Source organism: Myotis lucifugus, unplaced genomic scaffold (genome assembly GCF_000147115.1).
Source record: "Myotis lucifugus unplaced genomic scaffold, Myoluc2.0 scaffold_264, whole genome shotgun sequence".
Classification (NCBI taxonomy): Eukaryota; Metazoa; Chordata; class Mammalia; order Chiroptera; family Vespertilionidae; genus Myotis; species Myotis lucifugus.
Window position 1 is genome coordinate 1,573,545 of NW_005871312.1, and position 7,854 is coordinate 1,581,398.

A 7,854-nucleotide genomic window follows, 5' to 3' on the forward strand; every position below is an offset into this window, starting at 1 on the left:
TAAGTATTACATTTCAAGTGGAATCTGCTGTTGTCTACTTTCTGAATTTTTCCATTCATTCTTTATGTACAGGATTGTATAAAAAACTGAATGGGATTTTCCTTGGAAATACAGGAGTAGTATGATTAATATAGAACCATGTGGTTAACATATTGTTTCCATATTTAGAAAATAAATCCTATACTCTGAATTCAGAAAGAAATATGTATTTTTCATGTCTTAAGAACTAGAAAATTTATTTTTAATGATTATTCTTCAAATATTGATCCATTATTCTCAGAAGACAGAGATAAATGGATTCTATGTATTTATATTATGTATATTAAATAGTTGAAAACTTATTATCAACATTCATCATTAAATTGGTATGTTAAGGCCTATTAGAGGAAATAATGAAAAGAAACAAAATTAAACCAGCTTTAGAATAGCAGTGTGAACCTGTGAACAATCCCCAAAGTTATTTTCAGAAACCATTCTAGGGGATATTAACAAAAGACTATAGTTTCCCCCATGAAGTGGCAGGTAGAGATACTAAGGGAAATGTTCCAATAAACTTCAAGTGAGTGCTGTGTATGTATTCCTACCTGAGGTGAATACCAATTGAGTGTTCTTTAAATGCAAACTGACTTTTCTTTTAATGGAAAAAGGTTAAAAGTTTTAAGAAATACCTCACTACCTTCCATCTTATTAGAAAGGCTGATGAGTTGCTAAGGCATTTGGAAAAATAACCCAAGCTAGAGAAGATATTTAAACGACCAAAAGAAAGTGAAAAGCATTGTAATAAAGCTTGTGGCATAAAATAAAGTACATGATTCACAGAACAGCGAGCAATACTGACATTATTCCACAGGTGAAGAACTTACACAGAGCCACACGTTTCACCAGGGCAGTGACTAGCTGTCTTCCATGTGCGGCTGCCACTCTATAGAAAATGCTGAAGTTAAAAATAAAATAGAATATTAAAATATGCTCCAACGGTGTTTCAACTAACTTAGCCACCTGGTCAAGGAAAGCTCCCATATTTAAGCAAGTAAACTCAGGTCCTATTACACACACACACACACACACACACACATCATTACAATTAAGTTTTGTCAAAGCAATCAGAAGTATATTCATTAATATAATTTAGTAAATATTCAGAAACTGTCTGAAATACCAGGCACATTCTAGGTACAAAAGATATAACAATTATTCAAATAGGCAAAAATTGCTGGTAGGTGTGTTTAATTACTCCTTATCTAGAGGAAGGTGTAATTTCTTCATGGAGCATGTATCCAAGATGTAGCAGAAGGATTCTGATGACTAATCTAAATCTTTCTGTATATCCATAAGAATGTACGTCTTGTTAAAATGAAATATATAATAAATCTCTCATTAATTTAGATATATAAATAGAAAACAGAAATGCTAAATCTGTTGGCACTTTAGTATTGTCTTTCAGTCTAAGCTGTGAAAAATAAATAGGGATATGAAAAATTGCTCAAACACAGGATTGATCCATTGTTCTATCAGATTTACAAAACACAGTTTGAAACATAAAATTTTAAGAATTCAAGATGGCAAAACCCAAGCATTACATCAAGCACATAGGGCCTGTCTAAGCTTCTACCTGTGCAACTGCAGATGACACACAGCCATGACACTCAAATGCCTATCACAACTAATACATCAGCAAATCTTGTTGGTTCTATCTTCAAAGTATATACAGAATCTGAGTCCTTCTCACTACTTCCACTGAGACCCAGTGGTCCAGACCATCATAATCTTTTACCTGAATTATCCCTCTAGCTAACTAATTGGACTCCATAATTTCAGCCCTGTCTCCTCACACTTTCTGATTAGTATGTTCTATTCTCAGGACAACTATGAGAGTATTCTTTTAAATATAAAAAACAGATTAAATTATATAATCTTTCTCCTCAAAAGTTTTGAATGGTTTGCCATCTCACTGAGAATAAAATCTAATCTTTACAGTAGCCCTGTTGGCTCTCTATGTTTTTGTCACGCACCCCATATTCTCAATGACCATCTCTTTTATTGTTTCTGTGTTACAATTATGCTCAAGTCCAACAAAGCAACCGTCTTTCCTGTTCTTTAAGCATGCTGAGCATGATCAGAATATTTGTTCCTGCACTTCAGGTTGAAATGCCTTCCTCAAAATAACTTCATGATTTACCTACTCAACATCTTTAAATGCTTGATCAAACATCACCTTCTCAGTGAGGCTTTCTCTAACCTGTTTAAAATTGTAAAAACCCCACTTCCAGATTTCATTTGCCTTCTTCATATATCTCCAAAATATTTACCACTTTCTAACATCCAATATATTTTGCATGTTTTTATTATAACAACTAGAAGCCTGATGCACGAAATTCGTGCAAGGGGCTCAGCCCTTGCAGCCTCGCTGGCTTCATCTGGAGGGTCGTCTGGACCGTTGTTCTGTTGTTTGGTCTAATTAGCATATTAGCTCTTTACTATATAGGATAATATAAACACTATGTGGAATGCAATTTTTGCCTATTTGGATAATTGTTATATCTTTTGTACCTAGAATGTGTCTATTATTTCAGACATTTACTGAATATTTGCTAAATTCTATTAATGGATATATTTCTGATTGCTTTGACGAAACATAATTGTAGTGTGTGTGTGTGTGATAGGACCTGAATTTACCTGCTTAAATATGGGAGCTCGCCCTGGCCAGGTGGCTCAGTTGGTTGAAGCATTATCCCATACACCAAAGGGTCATGGGTTTGATTTCCAGTCAAGTCACATACTTTGCTTGTGAGTATGATCCCGGTGAGGATGCATGTGGCAGGCAACCAATTGATATTTCTCTCTCACATCAATGTTTCTCTCTCTCTCTTTTGCCTCCCCTCTCTCTCTCTAAAATCAATAAGCATATCCTTAGGTGAGAATTAAAAAAAACAGCCTTAGCCAGTTTGTCTCAGTGGATAGAGTGTCAGCCTGTGGACTGAAGGGTCCCGGGTTCTATTCTGGTCAAGGTCATATGACTGAGTTGTGGGCTCAATCCCTAGTAGGGAGCATGTAGGAGGCAGCCAATCAATTATTCTCTCTTGTCATTGATGTTTCTATCTCTCTATCTCTCCCCCTTCCCCTCTGAAGTCAATAAAAATATATTTTAAAAATAAATTAAAAAATAAATATGGCAGCTTATAATTCTGGGTATGTTTACAAGCACATAAGCATTGTATAAGCTGACAATAACTTCTCCAATTAATATGGACCATGGAATTCTTTCTAATGTATCCAGTCATAGTCTCTCTAAAATAAATATCATTAAAACTCACAAACAAAATCAATCATTCAGGACAGTTTCTACATTCAAAACTGTATAAGGGCTATCTTAATGATGTAGTCCATCTTTGTACATATATTTGCATTTATCCAATTTTAAAATTTACCATATAGCATGTTACCATCCATTTCATGTGCAAATATCTCTCCTTCATAATTATAAAGAAAATAGTTTAGTAAAGATTACATCTAAAATTAATTGCAGGCTGTTACATTTGTCAATTTGATGTACAGTAGTCTCCCCTTATCTGTGGGAGATATATTAAGACCCCCAGTGAATGCCTGAAATCACAAATGGACCAAACCATATACATATAAACTATACTTTTTTCTATGCATATATCCATACGTATAATCAAGTTTAATTTATAAATTAGACAGAGTAAGAAATTAACAACAATAATAAAATAGAACAATTATAATGGCATACTATAATAAAAGTTTTATGAATGTGGTCTCTCAACAAACTAGTATAATTTCTTTTTTCCTTCTTCACAATTTCATGGATAAAATATTTGTTCTTACATAGATTTTAGCAATGTCACCATATGACCTTTTTTCTTTCCTTATAAGGTCAATAACTTTTGCCTTTTCACTGAAAGGAAGCATTTTGTGGAATTTCTTCAGCATGTCTGAATTGCCAGTATCACTACTCTTGTGCTTTGGGACAATTAGTAGGTAAAATAAGAGTTACTTGAGAATAAGCATTGCAAAATGGTAAGAGCTACCAGATAACCAAGATGGCTGCTGAGCAACTATTTGAAAATATGCTCAATGATAATAAGAATAAAACATTTTATTAAAACATAAATCAGAATTACAAATTCTCAGAAATAAGATGAAGAACACATGAAGGAATCATACATTTTTTTAAAATTTGAAATGAAGACAAGTTAAAAGAAATGCAAGAGTGAATAACCATTTTATATATGTGTGTGCATATCGTACCTTAAGAAAAGATATAGCCGAAACTGGTTTGGCTCGGTGGATAGAGTGTCAGCCTGCAGACTGAAAGGTCTCAGGTTCGATTCCGGTCAAGGGCATGTACCTGGGTTGCGGGCACATCCCCAGTGGGAGATGTACAGGAGACAGCGGATCGATGTTTCTCTCTCATCAATGTTTCTAGCTCTCTATCTCTCTCCCTTCCTCTCTGTAAAAAATCAATAAAATATATTTAGAAAAAAAAAAGAAAAGATATATAATACGATATATATTATATATACATATATATGTTACCTTAAGAAAAATATATATAATACCATAATTAGTATTACTATATATCTATATTATTACTATACTAGTGACCTGGTGCACGAAATTCATGCACATTAAAAGGGAATTAATTAGAAGAAATATTTTAATATTGTTATTTGCCCTTTCTCTATAATAGAAGTGTCAGAGATGAAAGAAAATTAGTAAAATGTATATAAAAATCTTTCTCGTGTCAGAGTCTGGGGCATGCCATGGGAACCAGTGTCCAGTCCCCGCCCACCTACATGCACCACAAAATCTTGCGAGACCCAGACCTGGCCAGCCCCAACTCCATTAGGCTAAATCCAGACCCAGCTGGCCCCACCCCCATAAAGACCTGCAGGGTAGGGGGTGTGGCTTGAGATCCCCCAGCTCAGGCCAGGGAAAGGGGCATGCCTCGAGGTCCCCTTCAAGCCCTGCAGGTGGGGGGCATGTCCTGAGTTCCCCTGTCAAGCCACGCATGGCGGGGGTGCAAGGCCTCAGGTCCTCCAGCCTGGCACTGGGGTGGGGGACATGGCCTGAGGTCCCCTGTCAAGCCCCCCTAGGCAGGGGGTGTGCCCTGAGGTATCTCGTCTAGCCCCACTAGGTGGGGGGCACAACCTGAGGTCCCCCAGCCTGGCGCCCGGGCGGGGGGCATGGCCTGAGATCCCCTGTTAAGCCCTGCTAGGTGGAGGGGTGTGGCCTGTGGTCCCCCGTCAAGCCCCACCAGGTGGAGGGCACAGCCTCAGGTCCCTGCTGATTGATCATTAAGTCTCATTAGGGGAACTTGGCCTCCGCTGTGGGCGCAGCCATCTTGACCATTACAGCGTGATGGTCAATTTGCATATACCCTCTTTATTAGCTAAGATATTAATATTACTGTATATATAATATTACTATATATATGTGGTCTTATATATATCTTAAAAATAATGTTAGGTAAAAATGAGGAACAAATATAAATTAAAGTGAAATGAGTTTCTTCTTGCCTTTTGCCTTCCCTTCTTTTCCCTCTCCTTTTTCCTGCTGAATGATGTTGGATACTGTATTGCTGTTAGAGTGCACCTAGTGTTTGTATCTTGTTTTCTAAAAAAATTATACACTTTAAAATGTTAGGACTGTAAAATTGTCAAAAGACTCTGAAACTAGCCTGAAGTGGCTCACAGTTGCCAAATCTTGGAAAATTTAAGAATTAAAATACATAATGTTAGAAATGCATTGTAATCTATTAAATGAACTGGAAATTCATGAGTGCATACTCCTGTAAAGAAATAAATGAATACATAAATAAGAAAACTCTACTTTGAACTAGAATGCCAATAAATAAATGCAGAATAGAGGAATGGAATTTAGAAATCACTATTTTTAATCATCAGAACAATAATGAATTTATGCAAAAATCTTTAATCCTATATAATAAAAGGCTAGTATGCAAATAGACTACACGGCAAAACAACCAGAACAACCAAACAACCGAACAACTGAACAATCGGTTGCTATGACGTGCACTGACCACCAGGTGTCATGTGTGGAACATGACGGGCATTGGCCGAGGCGGGATGGTGGAGCAGGTGAGTAGGGAGGGGTGCCAGACCAAGGCAGGATGCTGGTCGCTGTCATTGGGGTGAGCTTCTGGTGGTTACTGAAAATTCTTTGTTCCCGTGCATGCTGCAGTCCCACCTGGCCCTCACACCTGCTGCCAGTGCCAGCCCCACTCGCACCCACAGCCAGCGCCGGAGCCAGCTGGTGCCAGTCCCGATCACTCAGCGCCATCAGAGGGTGCAAGTGGTGGCTGCCAGCCCTGATCACCCCTGAAGACTTCTCCACATCCCCCTGCTCCTGAGGGGTGATCAGGGCAGCAGCTGCCACTCACACCTGCTGACAGCACCAGCCCCACTCATACCTGCTGGCACTGGCCCCAATCACTCTGTAGCATCAGCGGGTGCAAGTGGGGCTAGCACTGTCAGCGCGTGGGAGCAGCGGCTGCAGGAGCAGGGCTGCTGGCAGACAGGGGACTGGGGGCTGTGGTGGGAGGGGCTGGGTGGGGTTGCGGAGGATGAGCCGAGACCCAGCCCTGTGCCTACTGCAGCCTCACGGTCCACGGTTCCTTTCAGGGTGCACGAATTTGTGCACTGGGCCCCTAGTTATAATAAAACACATAGTAAAGGTTTGATGAGGACCAGAATATTTACAAAGAATCTTCTTATAAAATACTCATTCAATTAAATGGAAAACAGTAATTTCTTAAGGGGTCAGAGCAGAGGTTTATTATAGGAGAAAACAGGCACCAACAGGCAGTAGGACAGAAGGCATTGTAATAAGTGCAGAGGCAGCAGGGCGTAATGTAGGAGACAGTGCAGCACTGTCTGTATTGGGAGACCACAGGGACACTAGGCCATGGGAAACCTCAGAAAGCAGAGAACAACCACCCCAGGTAGAGCACACTTGCTTACTAAGGACTGAAGGAGTAAAGGGATTTACCAAGTAAAAGTTCAACAACTATGACTAGTTGGAGTATTAAATTTCTGGACAATAAATTAACAATGTCTGCACCACAACAGGCTCAAGAATACCACCTGTGAATGAGAGTGTTTATGGACCACAGCCACCTCGAGCCACCAGGTATATAGGCACAGACTCACTTTCCAGCAGTAATTTTATTTTATTTTATTACATGTCTCCTTTTTTCTCCAATTTACCCCCCTCCCCCTCCAGCCATTCCTTCCCCCAAGGGCAAGCCTCCACCGCCAGAGTGTCTGTATCCATTGGTTATGCTAATATGCATGCATACAAATCTTTTGGTTGATCTCTAACACCCCTTCCCTTGCCTTCTCTCTGAGGTTGGATGGTCTGTTCAGTGCTACCCTGTCTCTGGATCTATTTTTGTTCATCAGTTTATGTTGTTCATTATATTCCACAAATGAGTGAGATCATTTATCTTTCTCTGATGATTTCACTTAGCATAATGCTCTCTAGGTCATTCCATGCTGTTGCAAATGGTAGAAGTTCCTTCCTTTTTACAGTAACATAGTATTCCATTATATAGATGTACCACAATTATTAATCCACTCATCTGCAGATGGGAGCTTAGGCTGTTTCCAAATCTTAGCTATTGTAAATTGTGCTGCTATGAACATAGAGGTGCATATACCCTTTCTAATTGGTGTTTCTGATTTCGTGGAATATATTCGTAGAAGTGGGATCTCTGGGTCAAATGGGAGTTCCATTTTTAATTTTTTGCGGAAACACCATACTTGTTTTCCACAGTGGCTGTACCAGTCTGCATTCCCACCAGCAGTGCAC